Source organism: Globicephala melas, chromosome X, assembly GCF_963455315.2.
Source record: "Globicephala melas chromosome X, mGloMel1.2, whole genome shotgun sequence".
Lineage (NCBI taxonomy): Eukaryota > Metazoa > Chordata > Mammalia > Artiodactyla > Delphinidae > Globicephala > Globicephala melas.
Window position 1 is genome coordinate 80650148 of NC_083335.1, and position 17058 is coordinate 80667205.

Below are 17058 nucleotides of genomic sequence, written 5' to 3' on the forward strand. Positions count from 1 at the left end.
AGGTCTTTGTTGTTTTTTAAATTCTCTTTCATCTCTACTTCCCACTCTCATTTCCTTCATGTAGGCAAGCATTTTAAAGTGTTTTATGCATATCTTTTTGTTTATATGTGTTCTTGCAAAATATGTATTGTTGTTTTACATGCATGTATTTCCCCAAAATTTTCATTTTTCCATTTTTCAAAATTCAGAACAGTTGAAAAAATAGTACAATGAAAGCCCATACACTCTTAATATTTTGCCAAATTTGTTCTACTTCTCTTTATATGTATATGTGTACATCTTCTTGCAGGCAGTATAACAGCTCACCCCTAAAAACTTCAGCACTCATCTACTAGAATAAGGACATTCTCCTGCATAACCACAATACTGTTATCACACCTAAGAAAACTTACTAATTCAATAATACCATCAAAGATACCCTATATACAAATTTTCCAATTGAGCCCAAAATGTTCTTAGACCTGCTCTGATTTTTTGATCCCAGTATCTAATTAAGGTTTGTGTATTACGTTTGGTTGTTTTAGCACTTTAACCTCTTTTAATCTAAAATAGTACCCCTAGATTTTTTGTGTGTTTGAGATTACACCAATACTTTTCAAGAGTCCAGGCCAGTTTCTTATAGAATATCCCACAGAATATCTGGATTCATCTGCTCTTTCCACATGAAAGGTTAAATTATTAATTATATAAACTTATTAATTATATAATTGTATATAATTATATGTAATTATGTATATTATATATATTATATATAATATATATCTAATATATAATTATATAATTATGATTATATAAATTATTAATTATATAAATTATATAAACCATTATTCAGGTTAAATAATTTCAGCAATAACAGGACATAGAGGATACCGCTTACTTCATATTGTATCTTCTCAGGAGGCACTTAATACCAGGTTGGCCCACGGTGGAGAATATTTTGTGTCTGTGCATTTTTTTTTATATCTTTATTGGATTGCTTTACAATGGTGTGTTAGTTTCTGCTTTATAACAAACTGAATCAGTTGTACATATACATATGTTCCCATATCTCTTCCCTCTTGCATCTCCCTCCCTCCCACCCTCCCTATCCCACCTCTCTAGGTGGTCAAAAAGCACCGAGCTGATCTCCCTGTGCTATGCAGCTGCTTCCCACTAGCTATCTATTTTACATTTGGTAGTGTATATATGTCCATGCCACTCTCTCGCTTTATCACAGCTTACCCTTCCCCCTCCCCATATCCTCAAGTCCATTCTCTAGTAGGCCTGTGGCTTTATTCCTGTCTTACCCCTAGGTTCTTTTTTTTTTTTTTTTAAAACATCTTTATTGGAGCATAATTGCTTTACAATGGTATGTTAGTTTCAGCTTCACAACAAAATGAATCAGTTATATATATACATATGTTCCCATATCTCTTCCCACTTGCGTCACCCTCCCTCCCACCCTCCCTATCCCACCCCTCCAGGCGGTCACACAGCACCGAGCTGATCTCCCTGTGCTATGCGGCTGCTTCCCACTAGCTATCTACCTTACGTTTGGTAGTGACCCCTAGGTTCTTCATGACCTTTTTTTCCCTTAAATTCCATATATATGTGTTAGCATACGGTATTTGTCTTTCTCTTTCTGACTTACTTCACTCTGTGTGACAGACTCTAGGTCCATACACCTCATTACAAATACGTCAGTCTTGTTTCTTTTTATGGCTGAGTAATATTCCATTGTATATATGTGCCACATCTTCTTTATCCATTCATCCGATGATGGACACTTAGGTTGTTTCCATGTCCTGGCTATTGTAAATAGAGCTGCAATGAACATTTTGGTACATGACTCTTTCTGAATTTTGGTTTCTCAGGGTATATGCCCAGTAGTGGGATTGCTGGGTCATATGGTAGTTCTATTTGTAGTTTTTTAAGGAACCTCCATACTGTTCTCCATAGGGGCTGTACCAATTCACATTCCCACCAGCAGTGCAAGAGTGTTCTCTTTTCTCCACACCCTCTCCAGCATTTATTGTTTCTAGATTTTTTGATGATGGCCATTCTGACTGGTGTGAGATGATATTTCATTGTAGCTTTGATTTGAGCATTCTTTCATGTGTTTGTTGGCAGTCTGTATATCTTCTTTGGAGAAATGTCTATTTAGGTCTTCTGCCCATCTTTGGATTGAGTTGTTTGTTTTTTTGTTATTGAGCTGCATGAGCTCCTTGTAAATTTTGGAGATTAATCCTTTGTCAGTTGCTTCCTTTGCAAATATTTTCTCCCATTCTGAGGGTTGTCTTTTGGTCTTGTTTATGGCTTCCTTTGCTGTGCAAAAGCTTTGAAGTTTCATTAGGTCCCATTTGTTTATTTTTGTTTTTATTTCCATTTCTCTAGGAGGTGGGTCAAAAAGGATCTTGCTGTGATTCATGTCTTAGAGTGTTCTGCCTATGTTTTCCTCTAAGAGTTTGATAGTTTCTGGCCTTACATTTAGGTCTTTAATCCATTTTGAGCTTATTTTTGTGTATGGTGTTAGAGAGTGATCTAATCTCATACTTTTAAATGTACCTGTCCAGTTTTCCCAGCACCACTTATTGAAGAGGCTGTCCTTTCTCCACTGTACATTCCTGCCTACTTTATCAAAGACAAGGTGGCCATATGTGCGTGGGTTTATCTCTGGGCTTTCTATCCTGTTCCATTGATCTATCTTTCTGTTTTTGTGCCAGTACCATACTGTCTTGATTGCTGTAGCTTTGTAGTATAGCCTGAAGTCAGGGAGCCTGATTCCACCAGCTCCGTTTTTCGTTCTCAAGATTGCTTTGGCTATTCGGGGTCTTTTGTGTTTCCATACAAATTGTGAATTTTTTTGTTCTAGTTCTGTGAAAAATGCCAGTAGTAGTTTGATAGGGATTGCACTGAATCTGTAGATTGCTTTGGGTAGTAGAGTCATTTTCACAATGTTGATTCTTCCAATGCAAGAACATGGTATATCTCTCCATCTATTTGTATCATCTTTAATTTCTTTCACCAGTGTTTTATAATTTTCTGCATACAGGTCTTTTGTCTCCTTAGGTAGGTTTATTCCTAGATATTTTATTCTTTTTGTTGCAATGGTAAATGGAAATGTTTTCTTGATTTCACTTTCAGATTTTTCATCATTAGTGTATAGGAATGTCAGAGATTTCTGTGCATTAATTTTGTATCCGGCTACTTTACCAAATTCATTGATTAGCTCTAGTAGTTTTCTGGTAGCATCTTTAGGATTCTCTATGTATAGTATCATGTCATCTGCAAACAGTGACAGCTTTACCACTTCTTTTCCGATTTGGATTCCTTTTATTTCCTTTTCTTCTCTGATTGCTGTGGCCAAAACTTCCAAAACTATGTTGAATAAGAGTGGTGAGAGTGGGCAACCTTGTCTTGTTCCTGATCTTAGTGGAAATGCTTTCAGTTTTTCACCATTGAGGACGATGTTGGCTGTGGGTTTGTCATATATGGCCTTTATTATGTTGAGGAAAGTTCCCTCTATGCCTACTTTCTCCAGGGATTTTATCATAAATGGGTGTTGAATTTTGTCAAAAGCTTTCTCTGCATCTATTGAGATGATCATATGGTTTTTCTCCTTCAATTTGTTAATATGGTGTATCATGTTGATTGATTTGCATATATTGAATCCTTGCATTCCTGGAATAAACCCCACTTCACCATGGTGTGTGATCCTTTTAATGTGCTGTTGGATTCTGTTTGCTAGTATTTTGTTGAGGATTTTTGCATCTATGTTCATCAGTGATATTGGCCTGTAGTTTTCCTTCTTGGTGACATCCTTGTCTGGTTTTCGTATCAAGGTGATGATGACCATGTAGAATGAGTTTCAGAGTGTTCCTCCCTCTGCTATATTTTGGAAGAGTTTGAGGAGGATACATGTGAGCTCTTCTCTAAATGTTTGATAGAATTCGCCTGTGAAGCCATCTGGTCCTAGGCTTTTGTTTGTTGGAAGATTTTTTTTTTTTAACATCTTTATTGGGGTATAATTGCTTTACAATGGTGTGTTAGTTTCTGCTTTATAACAAAGTGAATCAGTCATACATAAACATATGTTCCCATATGTCTTCCCTCTTGCATCTCCCTCCCTCCCACCCTCCCAATGTTGGAAGATTTTTAATCACAGTTTCAATTTCAGTGTTTGTGATTGGTCTGTTCATATTTTGTATTTCTTCCTGATTCAGTCTTGGCAGGTTATGCATTTCTAAGAATCTGTCCATTTCTTCCAGGTTGTCCATTTTATTGGCATAGAGTTGCTTGTAGTAATCTCTCATGATCTTTTTTATTTCTGCAGTGTCTGTTGTTACTTCTCCTTTTTCATTTCTAATTCTATTGATTTGAGTCTTCTCCCTTTTTTTCTTGATGAGTCTGGCTAATGGTTTATAAATTTTGTTTATCTTCTCAAAGAGCCAGCTTTTAGTTTTATTCATCTTTGCTATCATTTCCTTCATTTCTTTTTCATTTATTTCTGATCGGATTTTTAGGATTTCTTTCCTTCTGCTAACTTTGAGGTTTTTCTGTTCTTCTCTAATTGCTTTAGGTGCAAGGTTAGGTTGTTTATTCGAGATGTTTCCTGTTTCTTAAGGTAGGATTGTATCGCTATAAACTTCCCTCTTAGAACTGCTTTTGCTGCATCCCATAGGTTTTGGGCTGTCGTGTCTCCATTGTCGTTTGTTTTTAGGTATTTTTTTATTTCCTCTTTGATTTCTTCAGTGATCACTTCATTATTAAGTAGTGTATTGTTTAGCCTCCATGTGTTTGTATTTTTTACAGATCTTTTCCTGTAATTGATATCTAGTCTCATTGCGTTGTGGTTGGAAAAGATACTTGATACAATTTCAATTTTCTTAAGTTTACCAAGGCTTTATTTCTGACCCAAGGTATGATCTATCCTGGAGAATGTTCCTTGAGCACTTGAGAAAAATGTGTATTCTGTTGTTTTTGGATGTAATGTCCTATAAATATCAATTAAATCCATCTTGTTTAATGTATCATTTAAAGCTTGTGTTTCCTTATTTATTTTCATTTTGGATGATGTGTCCATTGGTGAAAGTGGGGTGTTAAAGTCCCCTACTATGAATGTGTTACTGTTGATTTCCCCTTTGATGGCTGTTAGTATTTGCCTTATGTATTGAGATGCTCCTATGTTGGGTGCATAAATATTTACAATTGTTATATCTTCTTCTTGGATCGATCCCTTGATCATTATCCTTCTTTGGCTCTTGTAATAGTCTTTATTTTAAAGTCTATTTTGTATGATATGAGAATTGCTACTCCAGCTTTCTTTTGGTTTCCATTTGCATGGAATATCTTTTTCCATCCCCTCACTTTCAGTCTGTATGTGTCTCTAGGTCTGAAGTGGGTCTCTTGTAGAGAGCATATATATGGGTCTTGTTTTTGTATCCATTCAGCCAATCTGTGTCTTTTGGTGGGAGTATTTAGTCCATTTACATTTAAGGTAATTATCGATATGTATGTTCCTATTCCCATTTTCTAAATTGTTTTTGGTTCGTTATTGTAGGTAGGTCTTTTGCTTTTCTTGTGTTTCTTGCCTAGAGAAGTTCCTTTAGCATTCGTTGTAAAGCTGGTTTGGTGGTGCTGAACTCTCTCAGCTTTTGTTTGTCTGTAAAGGTTTAATTTCTCCATCAAATCTGAATGAGATCCTTGCTGGGTAGAGTCATCTTGGTTGCAGGTTTTTCTCATCACTTTAAATATGTCCTGCCAGTCCTTTCTGGCTTGCAGAGTTTCTGCTGAAAGATCAGCTGTTAACCTTATGGGCATTCCCTTGTGTGTTATTTGTTGTTTTTCCCTTGCTGCTTTTAATATGTTTTCTTTGTATTTCATTTATGACAGTTTGATTAATATGTGTCTTGGCGTATTTCTCCTTGGATTTATCCTGTATGGGACTCTCTGTGCTTCCTGGACTTAACTATTTCCTTTCCCATATTAGGGAAGTTTCAACTATAATCTCTTCAAATATTTTCTCAGTCCCTTTCTTTTTCTCTTCTTCTTCTGGAACCCTTATAATTCGAATGTTGGTGCGTTTAATGTTGTCCCAGAGGTCTCTGAGACTGTCCTCAGTTCTTTTCATTCTTTTTTCTTTATTCTGCTCTGCAGTAGTTATTTCCACTATTTTATCTTCCAGGTCACTTATCCGTTCTTCTGCCTCAGTTATTCTGCTATTGATCCCATCTCGAGTATTTTTCATTTCATTTTTACTGTGTTGTTCATCGTTGCTTGTTTCATCTTTAGTTCTTCTAGGTCCTTGTTAAATGTTTCTTGCATTTTGTCTATTCTATTTCCAAGATTTTGGATCATCTTTACTATCATTATTCTGAATTCTTTTTCAGGTAGACTGCCTATTTCCTCTTCATTTGTTAGGTCTGGTGGGTTTTTATCTTGCTCCTTCATCTGCTGTGTGTTTTTCTGTCTTTTCATTTTGCTTATCTTACTGTGTTTGGGGTCTCATTTTTTCAGGCTGCAGGTTCGTAGTTCCCGTCGTTTTTGGTGTCTGTTCCCAGTGGCTAAAGTTGGTTCAGTGGGTAGTGTAGGCTTCCTGGTGGAGGGGACTAGTTCCTGTGTTGTGGTGGATGAGGCTGGATCTTGTCTTTCTGGTGGGCAGGTCCACGTCTGGTGGTGTGTTTTGGGGTGTATGTGGACTTACTATGATTTTAGGCAGCCTCTCTGCTAATGGGTGGGGTTGTGTTCCTGTCTTTCTAGTTGTTTGGCATAGGGTGTCCAGCACTGTAGCTTGCTGGTCGTTCAGTGAAGCTGGGTGCTCATGTTGAGATGGAGATCTCTGGGAGATTTTCACCGTTCGATAATATTTGGAGCTGGGAAGTCTCTTGTGGACCAGTGTCCTGAAGTTGGCTCTCCCACCTCAGAGGTACAGCACTGACTCCTGGCTGCAGCACCAAGAGCCTTTCATCCACGTGGCTCAGAATAAAAGGGAGAAAAAGAAGAAAAGAAAGAAAGAGAGAAAGAGAGGGAGAGAGAGAAAGAAAGAAAGGAAGGAAGGAAGGAAGGAAGGAGGGAACGGAGGAAGGAAGGGGGTAAAATAAAATAAAGTAAGATAAAATAAAATAAAATAAATTTTTTTAAAAAGTAAATAAAAAAACAAAAAGAAAACAGACTGACAGAACCCCAAATGGTGACAGCAAAGCTATACAGACAAAATCTCACACAGAAGCATACACACTCGCAAAAAGAGGAAAAGGGGAAAAATAATAAATCTTGCTCTCAAGGTCCACCTCCTCAATTTGGGATGATTTGTTGTCTATTCATATATTCCACAGATGCAGGGTACATCACGTTGCTGGTGGAGATTTAATCCGCTGCTGCTGAGGCTGCTGGGAGAGATTTTCCTTTCCTTTCTTGGTTCGCACAGCTCCTGGGGCTCAGCTTTGGATTTGGCCCCGCCTCTTCGTGTAGGTCACTGGAGGCTGTCTGTTCTTCACTCAGACAGGACGGGGTTAAAGAAGCTACTGACTTGGGAGCTCTGGCTCACTCAGGCCGGGGGGAGGGAGGGGTACGGAGTGCGGGGTGAGCCTGCAGCAGCAAAGGCCAACGGGACGTTGCACCAGCCTGAGGCCCGCCGTGCGTTCTCCCAGGGAAGTTGGCCCTGGATCCCGGGACCCTGGCAGTGGCGGGCTGCACAGGCTCCCCAGAAGGGAGGTATGGATAGTGACCTGTGCTTGCACACAGGCTTCTTGGTGGCGGCAGCAGCAGCAGCCTTAGCTTCTCATGCCCATCTCTGGGGTCCGCGCTGTTATCCGCGGCTCGCCCCCGTCTCTGGAGCTCTTTTAAGCAGCGCTCTTAATCCCCTCTCCTCGCGCACCAGGAAACAAAGAGGGAAGAAAAAGTCTCTTGCCTCTTTGGCAGGTCCAGACTTTTCCCCGGACTCCCTCCTGGCTAACCATGTTGCACTAACCCCTTCAGGCTGTGTTCACGTCGCCAGTCCTCTCCCTGGGCTCCGACTGAAGCCGGAGCCTCAGCTCCCAGCCCCACTCGCCCCGGCAGGTGAGCAGACAAGCTTTACGGGCTGGTGAGTTCCGGTCGGCACCTATCCTCTGTGCGGGAATCTCTCTGCTTTGCCCTCCGCATCTCTGTAGCTGTGCTCTCCTCCGTGGCTCCAAAGCTTCCCCCTTCCGCCACCTGCAGTCTCCGCCCGCGAAGGGGCTTCCTAGTGTATGGAAACCTTTCCTCCTTCACAGCTCCCTCGCACTGGTGCAGGTCCCGTCCCTGTTCTTTTGTCTCTGTTTATTCTTTTTTCTTTTGTCCTACTCAGGTATGTGGGGAGTTTCTTGCCTTTTGGGAGGTCTGAGGTCTTCTGCCAGCATTCAGTAGGTGTTCTGTAGGAGTTGTCCCACGTGTAGATGTATTTCCGGTGTATCTGTGGGGAGGAAGGTGATCTCCATGCCTTATTCTTCCCCCATCTTCCTCCGACCCCCTCACCTTTAGGTTTTAATCCATTTAGAATCCACGCTCATTTGTGGTGATAGGTAGGTATGCAATTTTATTTTTTCCACATAGTGAGCCACATTTCCCACCACCAAATACTAAACAATCCTTCCTTTTTCATTGATTTACCATGCCACCTTTGTCGTATATTATGAAACATACACACATAGGTCTGTTTCTGTTCTTGTACTAATACCACCTATTTTTTTAATATTTTGTAACGTATCTTAAATCTGATAGGGCAAGTCCCCTCCTCTTTAGTCTTCTTTTGGGTTGTCTTAACTATAACTCTGCATAAATCTTCAAAAGATTTTATCAAGCTCTTCAAAAAAACAACTGTAATTTTGATTAGAATTGCACTGAATTTATAGATTAATTTGGGAGAGTTGACACTATCAAAATATTAACTTGTCCCATCCAAGATCATGGAATATCTCCTCATTTGTTCAGTTCACCTTCTACCTGTGCTCTTTATTAAGAGTTTAAAGTTTTCTCTTTAGAATTTTTGTGTTTTTACTAATTTAATTCCTAGTGACTTTACAGTTTTAGTTACTATTCTGAATATTTTTATTTTTTGAATAGATAATATACACGCATTTTGAATAGCAAAACTATATAAAAATTATACTTTGAGAATTGTCACTCATCTTTGTCCATTCTACCCAGTTGCCACCGTACACACCACCCACAGTTACCAGTTTTATTCATTTATTTTTTTATTCTTCCAGTGTCTCTTTATGCAGATACAAACAAGTATAAATGTATATCGTATTCCATCTCCCTCTTTCTTACACAAAAGGTGACATACTATACATACAGTTATACATGTTGCTTTTTTCACATGATACATCCTGCAGGTCCTTGCATATCAGAGCATTAGAAAGTTTCCACTACATAGAAAATCATGTAGTATGACTTGAAACTGTTGAGAGCTGAGAAACCGTTACATTATGTGGATGTGTAATAGTTTATTTAATGACTGCAATACCCTACTGATGGATGTTCAGGGTATTTTCAGTCCTTTGGTATTACAAATGGTGCCATGATGAATAGACATTTCATATGTATGCAGATATTTCTATAGGATAAATTCTAAGAATCACATTTATAACTTTGGTAGATATTGCCAAAATTTCCCTCCGTAGGTGTACCATTTTGCACTTACCACCCATGTATGAGTTTATGTGTTTCACCACCACCTCGCTCAGAAAGTGTATCATTAAAGACTTTCGGATTTTTGCTAATGTGATAGGTGAGAAACAGTATCTCACTGTAGTTTTAATTGACATTTCTTTTATGATGAGTGAGGTTGAGCATCTTTTCATATGTTTAAGGGTCATTTTTGGCTTTTCCTGTGAGTTGTCTATTTATATGCTCTGTTTATTTTCTCGATTTCTACAAGCTTGTTATATAATTAGAGAAATTAGACCTTTGTGAATGATATCAGTTGTCAGTATTTTTTTCCCAGTTTGTTGTTCTTTTGACTTTGCTAATGGATATTTTCCAAACAAATTTTACTTTATTTTTATGTAAACAAGTCTATGTTTTCTTTTATGGATTCTAGATTTTGATTTGTACTTTTGTGATAGATTGCATTAATGGCCCCAATTTTTTATGTGTCTTCACACCCTTTGGTAGTGCCCTCCCATAGTGACTGAGTTTGGCCATATAATTTACTTCAACCAACAGGATAGTAGCAAATTTGATATAAGCAGAGACTTGAGAAAGCTCTTGCATATTCTGCTTCCTCTCTTGGACCCGTGCCACTGCTGTGAGAACATACCCAGGCTAGTCTGCTGGAGGGATGTGAGAGACATATAGAAATGAGCCTGGTCCTCCCAGCCAAGGCATCCTATAGCAGCCAACCTCCAGCCAAGCCACCAACTTAGTGCAGATACATGAGCTGGCAGAGTTGAGATCAACAGAGCCTGATCCAGTGCATAGAACCTCTCAGCTGACCATAGACTCTGTCTAAGTTTGGGTATCTAAATATTCATTTTGGTTTTTTATAGAGAATTATTGTAGCAATAGTCCCCCATCATTGTTCTTCCTTTTCAGAGATATTCTGGCTGTGCTTGTTCGTTATTTTTCCATTTGATCTTTAATTCAGCTTGTCTAGTTTCAGAAAAAGAAAAAATATGGTATTTTTAATTAGCTTATACTAAATTTATAAATTAATTTTACATCTTTATGATTTTGAGTCTTCCTATTTAAGAAAATGGGGTGCCTTTCTATTTGTTTCTTCAGAGTGTTACAAATGTTTTCTCTTGAAGGATTTAGACATTTCTTGTTAAGTTTGTTTCTAGGTATTTGCTGTAGACTGAATGTTTGTGTCTGCCCCCACCCCCCGAATTTTACGTTGAAACCTAACCCCCAATGTGATAGTGTTTGGAGGTAGGACCTTTGGCAGGTGATTAGATCATGAGATTGGAGCCCTCATGACTGGGATTAGTGCCCTTATAAAAGAGACCCAAGAGAGTTCCCTTTCCACTCCTGCCATGTGAGGACACAGCAAGAAGATGGCTGTCTATAAACCAGGAAGTGGGCCCTCCCCAGACATAAAATCTTTGAGTGTCTTGATCTTGGACTTCCCAGCCTCTAGAACTGTGAATAGTAAATTTCAGTTGTTTATAAGCCAACCAGTCTGTGGTATTCTGTTATAGCAGCCGCAACAGACTAAGACATTATTTTGTCTTTTTTGTTGCTATGATAAATGAAGCCTTCTCTTCCATATGTCTTCTAACTGAATGATTTCTATATATGAATTTTATATCCTGCTACCTTGCTGAGTTCTCTTGTTTGTAATAGTTTTCTATTGGTTTGCTTGGGTTTTCTGGCTCTACAGTCTTATCTATAAGGAATGATAGCTTTACCTCCTCCATTCCAATTGTAATTTCTAATTTCTTTTTCTTTTCTAATCACAATGCTTTTGCTACCTCCAATATAATGTTAAATTGTAGTGGAGAGAGTAGATACCCTTGTGAGTTTAGCATATAAATGCTACTAGTGTTTCCTGGTTAAGTGAAGTGCAGGATTGCTGGATTTGGGGATGGATGGATGGATAGATAGATAGAGAAAGAGGCAGACATAATTATATTAAGGAAGAAATTTTTATAAAGAATTTTTTGTAAAGAATGGGTATTGAATTTTGTCAAATGGTTCTTTGGCATCTCTGGAAATGATGATATGATTTTTCTCCTTAGATTCAACAATATGTTAGATTGTATTAATGGATTTCCTAATATTGAATGATTTTTGCATTCTTGAAAATAAACTCCACATAGTCAGGGATTCTGTTTGCTAATATTTAGGATTTTGCATCGATATTCATAAGTGAAGATTGGTTTATATCATTTTCTTTTTCTTGTGAAATCTTTGTTAGATCTTGATATCAATGTTATACTCACTTCATAAAAAGAATATGAAGGTGTTCCTTCTTTATCTAGGATCAGGAAAATAAAAATAGCATTCAAATGATCTGCTTTTCAGTGTTAGCAGACTTCCCCTGTGAAATCATCATGGCCCAGTGCTTTGGGGGGAAAGTAGCTCTTTATAACTTTTTCTGTTTCTTCCATGGAAATTGGTCTATATGGACTTTTCTCTTTTAGAGTTTTGGTAAATTATATTTTCCTAGGATGTTTTCCATTTCTTCAAGGTCTTTAAAACGATTTGCATAGAGTTGCATGAGGAAGTCCTTCATAATGTTTAAAATGACCTCTTGCTATGGTTATGTCCAACTTTTCATTTCCTGGTTTGTGTCTTTGTGCTTTCTCCTTTTTTTTGATTATTATTTAATGGCTTATTTATTTCTTTTTAACAGAATTGGTTAATCTATTTATTTATTAGTTCTACTGTTACCTGTTTTCTAACTCCTTTATTTGAGCTTTTCTCTTTGTTAATTCTTTCCTTCTGTTCCCCGTAAGTTTATTCTGTTTCTCTTTTCAGTAACTTTCTGAGTTGGGTTCATTTAATTTTTTCCCTTGTTTTTAGTATAAGTATTTTGAGGCAATGAACTTTTCTCTGACTGCTGCTTTATCTGTACCCATAGATTCTGATATGTAATGTTTTCATTATTATTATTGTCTAGAAATTCAGCAATTTTGGTTTGAATTTGCCCTTTGACCCAAGAATTGTTTGACAGAGAGTTTTTATATATTCAGATGGAAGATCTTTTTTACATTGATTTCTGCCTTTATCCAGTTGTGATCAGAGAACATTGTCAGTATTAGTTCTACCTTTTGGAATTTATTGAGATTTTCTTCTTGGCCTAATATTGATTTTGTTGTTTAGGTTTTCTGTATTCTTACTGGGTTTTTGTTGCTGTTGTTGTTCATTTGATCTGTCCTGGAATGAGAAAGGTGAGTTAAATTTCTCCTTAGTTTGTTTCAATCTATTATCTATTTCTCCTTGTATCTCTTAATATTTCAGCTTTGTGAAAGTTGCTATGTTATTTGATACAAAAATACTCATAACTTTATATTTTCATTGTGAATTGTGGCCTTTTTTGTCTCAATTCTTTTTTGTAATAAGCTTTTTATTTCAGAATAATTTTAGTTTTATAGAACCCTTCATCTAGTTGCCTCTCATGTTAATATCTTATATGACTACATCTGAGAAAACTAAGAGATTAGCATTAGTACATTGCTATTAACTAAACTCCTGACTATTCAGATTTCACCAGTTTTTCCACTAATATCCTTTTTCTGTTCCAGGCTCCAAACCAGAATCCCACATTGCATTTAGTCATCATATCTCCTCCAACCTGTGGACAGTTCCTTAGTCTTTCCTTTTCATGACATTGACAGTCAATTAATGCCTTTCATTCTGACTTTCTAACTTGGCTGATAATTAAGATTACAACCTCTGCTTTCTTTATTTGCATTTGACTGGTATACCTTTGCCCTTCTTCTATTTTTAACCTCTCTGAATCTGTTTTAGTTGACTCTCTTGAATACAGTAGTTGAGTTTTGCTCAGGGATCCAATACAAAAATGTTTTTCTTTAAATAGATGAGCTAAGACCATTTATATTTATCGATACAAAAGATGTTTGGTGTTAATATTATCACATTAAGTTTTATTTTCTTTTTTAGCTATATTTTTATATATTAAATTCATGTTACTATGTAGTCTATTTTGTTTGTTTTTTATCAGTTAACACTCAATTTTTTTGTTTTCTTTTATTTTTTGAATTTATGAATTTTATTTATTTTTTTATACAGCAGGTTCTTATTAGTTATCCATTTTATACATACTAGTGTATATATGTCAATCCCAATCTCCCTATTCATCACAACACCACCATGCCCCTGCCACTTTCCCGCCTTGGTGTCCATATGTTTGTTCTCTACATCTGTGTCTCTATTTCTGCCCTGCAAACTGGTTCATCTGTACCATTTTTCTACATTCCACACATATGTGTTAATATATGATATTTGTTTTTCTCTTTCTGACCTACTTCACTCTATATGACAGTCTGTAGATCCATCCACGTCTCTACAAGTGACCCAATGTTGTTCCTTTTTATGGCTCAGTAATACTCCCTTGTATATATGCACCACATCTTCTTTATCCATTCGTCTGTCGATGGGCATTTAGGTTGCTTCCATGACTTGGCTATTGTAAATAGTGCTGCAGTGAACATTGGGGTGCATGTGTCTTTTTGAATTATGCTTTTCTCTGGGTATATGCCTAGTATGCCTAGTATATATATGCTGCTGTATCATATGGTAATTCTATTTTGAGTTTTTTAAGGAACCTCCATACTGTTCTCCATACTGGCTATATCAATTTACATTCCCACAGCAGTGCAAGAGGGTTCCCTTTTCTCCACACCCTCTCCAGCATTTGTTGTTTGTAGATTTTCTGATGATGCCCATGCTAACTGGTGTGAGATGATACCTCATTGTAGTTTTGATTTGCATTTCTCTAATAATTAGTGATGTTGAGCAGCTTTTCATGTGCTTCTTGGCCATCTGTATGTCTTCTTTAGAGAAATGTCTATTCAGGTCTTCTGCCCAGTTTCAGACTGGGTTGTTTGTTTTTTTAATATTGAGCGGCATGAGCTGTTTATATATTTTGAAGATTAATCCTTTGTCCGTTGATTCGTTTGCAAATATTTTCTCCCATTCTGAGGGTTGTCTTTTCGTCTTGTTTGTAGTTTCCATTGCTTTGCAAAAGCTTTTAAGTTTCATTAGGTCCCATTTGTTTATTTTTGTTTTTATTTCCATTACTATAGGAGGTGGATCAAAAAAGATGGTGCTGTGATTTATGTCAAAGAGTGTTCTTCCTATGTTTTCCTCTAACAGTTTTATAGCGTCCGGTCTTACATTTAGGCCTCTAATCCATTTTGAGTTTATTTTTGTGTATGATGTTAGGGAGCGTTCTAATTTCATTCTTTTACATGTAGCTGTCCAGTTTTCCCAGCACCACTTATTGAATGGTGGTCTTATTGAAGACTGTCTTTTCAACATTGTATATCCTTGCCTCCTTTGTCATAGATTAGTTGACCATAGGTTCATGGGTTGATCTTTGGGCTTTCTATCCTGTTCCATGGATCTATATTTCTGTTTTTGTGCCAGTACCATATTATCTTGATTACTGTAGCTTTGTAGTATGGTCTGAAGTCAAGGAGTCTGATTCCTCCAGCTCCATTGTTTTTCCTCAAGACTGCTTTGGCTAGGGCTTCCCTGGTGGCGCAGTGGTTAAGAATCCACCTGCCAATACAGGGGACATGGGTTTGAGCCCTGGTCCGGGAAGATCCCACATGCCACAGAGCAACTAAGCCCATGCACCACAACTACCGAGCCTGCGCTCTAGAGCTGCGAGCCACAACTACTGAGCCTGCATGCTGCAACTACTGAAGCCTGCACGCCTAGAGCCCGTGCTCCGCAACAGGAGACGCCACCACAATGAGAAACCTGTGCACCGCAAGGAAGAGTAACCCCCACTTGCTACAACAGGAGAAAAGCCCACACGCAGCAACAAAGACCCAACGCAGCCAAAAATTAAATAAATTAATTAAAAAAAAAAAGACTGCTTTGGCTATTCGGGGTCTTTTGTGTCTCCATACAAATTTTAAGATTTTTTGTTCTAGTTCTGTAAAAACTGCCATTGGTAATTTGATAGGGATTGCATTGAATCTATAGATTGCTTTGGGTAGTATAGTCATTTTCACAGTATTAATTCTTCCAATCCAAGAGCATGGTATATCTCTCCATCTGTTGGTATCATCTTTAATTTCTTTCATCAGTGTCTTATAGTTTTCTGCATACAGGTCTTTTGTCTCCCTAGGTAGGTTTATTCCTAGGTATTTTATTCTTTTTGTTGCAGTGGTAAATGGGAAGTTTCCTTAATTTCGCTTTCAGATTTTTCATCATTAGTGTACAGGAATGCAAGAGATTTCTGTGCATTAATTTTGTATCCTGCAACTTTACCAGATTCATTGATTAACTCTAGTAGTTTTCTGGTGGCATCTTTATGATTCTCTATGTATATAGTATCATGTCATCTGCAAACAGTGACAGTTTTATTTCTTCTTTTCCAATTTGTATTCCTTTTATTTCTTTTTCTTCTCTGATTGCCATGGCTAGGACTTCCAAAACTATGTTGAATAATAGTGGCGAGAGTGGACATCCTTGTCTTGTTCCTGATCTTAGAGGAAATGCTTTCACTTTTTCACCATTGAGAATGATGTCTGCTGTGGGTTTGTCATATATGGCCTTTATTATGTTGAGGTATGTTCCCTCTATGCCCACTGTCTGGTGAGTTTTTACCATAAATTGGTGTTGAATTTTGTCAAAAGCTTTTTCTGCGTCTGTTGAGATGATCATATGGTTTTTTTTCTTCAATTTGTTAATATGGTGTTTCACATAGATTGATTTGCATATATTGAAGAATCCTTGCATCCCTGGGGTAAATCCCACCTGATCATGGTGTATGATCCTTTTAATGTGTTGTTGGATTCTGTTTGCTAGCTTTTTGTTGAGGATTTTTGCATCTGTATTCATCAGTGATATTGGTCTGTAATTTTTTGTTTGGTAGTGTCTTTGTCTAGTTTTGGTATCAGGGTGATGGTGGCCTCGTAGAATGAGTTTTGGAGTGTTCCTTCCTCTGCACTTTTTTTGGAAGAGTTTGAGAAGGATGGGTGTTAGCTCTTCTCTAAATGTTTGATAGACTTCTCCCGTGAAGCCATCTGGTTCTAGACTTTTGTTTGTTGGAAGATTTTTAATCACAGTTTCAATTTCATTACTTGTGATTGGTGCATTCATATTTTCTATTTCTTCCTGGTTCGGTCTTGGAAGGTTATACCTTTCTAAGAATTTCTCCATTTCTTCCAGGTTGTCCATTTTATTGGCATAGAGTTGCTTGTAGTAGTCTCTTAGGATGCTTTGTATTTCTGCAGTGTCTGTTGTAACTTCTTTTTAATTTCTAATTTTATTGATTTGAGTCCTCTCCCTTTTTTTCTTGATGAGTCTGGCTAATGGTGTATCAATTTTGTTTATCTTCTCAAAAAACCAGCTTTTAGTTTTATTGATCTTTGCTATTGTTTTCTTTGTTTTTATTTCATTTATTTCTGCTCT

The 17058-nt window shown here is 37.4% G+C and overlaps 1 long non-coding RNA gene across 3 annotated transcripts in view; it reads left to right on the top strand.

Moving 5' to 3' along the window:
* Positions 1 to 17058, top strand: part of LOC115849146 (uncharacterized) — a 28273-nt gene that overhangs the window by 2779 nt on the left and 8436 nt on the right. For all 3 annotated transcript variants that reach the window (XR_009560809.1, XR_009560810.2, XR_009560808.1), the window contains exon 4: positions 12769 to 12836. This is a non-coding gene — a long non-coding RNA (uncharacterized lncRNA). The remainder of the gene's footprint in view (positions 1 to 12768; positions 12837 to 17058) is intronic.